The sequence below is a fragment of the Clavelina lepadiformis genome, unplaced genomic scaffold (assembly GCF_947623445.1).
Source record: "Clavelina lepadiformis unplaced genomic scaffold, kaClaLepa1.1 scaffold_240, whole genome shotgun sequence".
NCBI classification, from domain to species: domain Eukaryota; kingdom Metazoa; phylum Chordata; class Ascidiacea; order Aplousobranchia; family Clavelinidae; genus Clavelina; species Clavelina lepadiformis.
Genome location: NW_027508286.1, coordinates 7,501 through 10,000, shown reverse-complemented (window position 1 = coordinate 10,000; position 2,500 = coordinate 7,501). Strand labels below are relative to the sequence as shown.

General features: G+C 49.3%; 1 non-coding gene across 1 annotated transcript in view; it reads right to left on the bottom strand.

Annotated features, from left to right (window-relative positions):
* Positions 1–1,114, bottom strand: part of LOC143472856 (small subunit ribosomal RNA) — a 1,808-nt gene extending 694 nt beyond the window's left edge. The window contains exon 1 of the ribosomal RNA XR_013120165.1: positions 1–1,114. This exon is cut by the window's left edge and continues 694 nt beyond it. This is a non-coding gene — a ribosomal RNA (small subunit ribosomal RNA).
* Between the last annotated feature and the right edge of the window lie 1,386 nt (positions 1,115–2,500).

Genomic DNA, 2,500 nt, shown 5'->3' with positions numbered 1-2,500 from the left:
CCCCGGAACCCAAAGACTTTGGTTTCCCGAAAGCTGCCGGAGAGGTCGTCAAAGTAACGCCCCCCGATCGCTAGTTGGCATCGTTTATAGTCAGAACTAGGACGGTATCTGATCGTCTTCGAACCTCTGACTTTCGCTCTTGATTAAAGAAAACATTCTTGGCAAATGCTTTCGCAGTTGTTCGTCTTGCGCCGATCCAAGAATTTCACCTCTAGCGGCACAGTACGAATGCCCCCGTCCGTCCCTCTTAATCATTACCTCGCGCTCCGAAAACCAACAAAATAGAACCGAGGTCCTATTCCATTATTCCATGCACCATTATTCAGGCGAACCGCCTGCTTTGAACACTCTAATTTTTTCAAAGTAAACGTTCCGGCCGCCGCCAACACTCAGTCAAGAGCACCGACGGTGAACCGAAGGTGAGGCCGGGCACGCCAGTACACGCCTTGCGACGGACCGACGGCCCGAGCCCAAAATCCAACTACGAGCTTTTTAACCGCAACAACTTAAATATACACTTTTGGAGCTGGAATTACCGCGGCTGCTGGCACCAGACTTGCCCTCCAATGGATACTCGTTAAAAGTTTTAGAGTGTACTCATTCCAATTACAGGGCCTCGTTAGAGTCCTGCATTGTTATTTTTCGTCACTACCTCCCCGCGTCGGGAATGGGTAATTTGCGCGCCTGCTGCCTTCCTTGGAAGTGGTAGCCGTTTCTCAGGCTCCCTCTCCGGAATCGAACCCTGATTCCCCGTCACCCGTAAGAACCTCGGTAGGCAGATACCGTACCGACGAAAGTTGATAGGGCAGACACTTGAATGATTTGTCGCCGGTGCAAGACCGTGCGATCCGCAAAGTTATCCAGAGTCACCAACGAGCACGGGCCGAGGCCCGGTCGGTTTTTGGTCTGATAAATGCACGCCTCCGTGAGTCGGCGCTTTTCGCATGTATTAGCTCTAGAATTACCACAGTTATCCAAGTAACACGTACGATCAAATGAACCATAACTGATTTAATGAGCCATTCGCAGTTTCACTGTACGAGAGCTCGTACTTACACTTGCATGGCTTAATCTTTGAGACAAGCATATGACTACTGGCAGGATCAACCAGGTAGCTATTCGCAGCAAACGAGGCTGCTGCGGGACGACGGGCGCCCCGCGTTTCTTTTCACACGTTCTCCGTGTACATCGCTACTCAAACACTACGCTCGCGGCTTGCACGAGCTCCGAAAACCGTCGATTCCGGACGCTGCCCGGCGATTCGAGTGCAATACTCGCGCCGAGGCACGCCGATAGCTTGCCACTGGATCCGACAGACCGCTCAAAACCCCGGCTAAGCATGGGCGACCGCGCGAACAGCATTACATCTGCCCATCGTGCCCGACGCCAACCGAGATCGATTCTGCTTCGATTCGCACTCGCGCGCGCATTCGCTCACACGACTGCCTGCTCCCTCATAGTAGTCACAGAATCCTGCATCGCCATGGTACCCCAGAACGGCCTCGGGATCGCGCGACCTCGCGGCCGGATTTGGAGTTTGGGAAGGTGCGTGGCCGCTTGCCGTGGCCGCCGAACCGCGCCCCGGCCGGGCACTGCGCGCAACTCGAACGTTTGGACTCTGAAAATATTTCCCAACGTTTGGACTTTAACTTTTTGTCGAGACTTGAAAAAATTTCAGAGTCCAAACATCGACCCGCGGCAAAAACTTTTCCGAGGTCGAAAAATCCGCGCTCGGTCAAGAGAATATGCGCGGCCTGGGCGTTTGGACTCTAACATTTTTTGGAGTGGATGGGAAAAATTTTCAGAGTCCAAAACACCGACCCGCGCGTGATGCTCTCCCGAGTTCGGAAAATCCGCGCCAGGTGAAAGCTATGCGCGCGACCTGGTCGTTTGGACTCTAAAAAATGTTCAAGTCTCATCACACCAACAAAAAGTTAAAGTCCAAACACCGACTCGCGGCTAAAGCTCTTCCGACTTGGGAAAATCCGCGGCGGGTGAGGGCTATCCGCGCGACCTGGGCGTTTGGACTTAACATTTTTTTGGTGTGAATCGACTTGAAAAAATTTCGAAGTCAAAAGTCTATAAAATTAATCTAATGCCATACAGTGTCAAAGTGCACAATTTTAATCGATATAATCATAACAATATATGTCATACAACAAAATCATCAAATAATCGTCAAGCAGCATTGCAAAGCTACGTGAGTCAATGCAAGGCAATGACAACGTATTTATCAATTAAAGTTATTGTTAAATTATAAAATAAAATTAAATTAAATTAAATTGAAGAGCTCAATTACGCCAATGTAACAGAGTGTCATACAAAATATATTGAATCACACACGTCCAAACGCTAAAGAAATATATCAAATGCACTCACCTGCCAGTCACCGTTTTGGGTAACTCAGAATAGACCGTCTTTCGTCGGGAATTGAGTTGATCATTGAACATTGCAGTAGGAATAGGTTTAAGCGGAATAATAATAATAGCGGAAGGCTGAT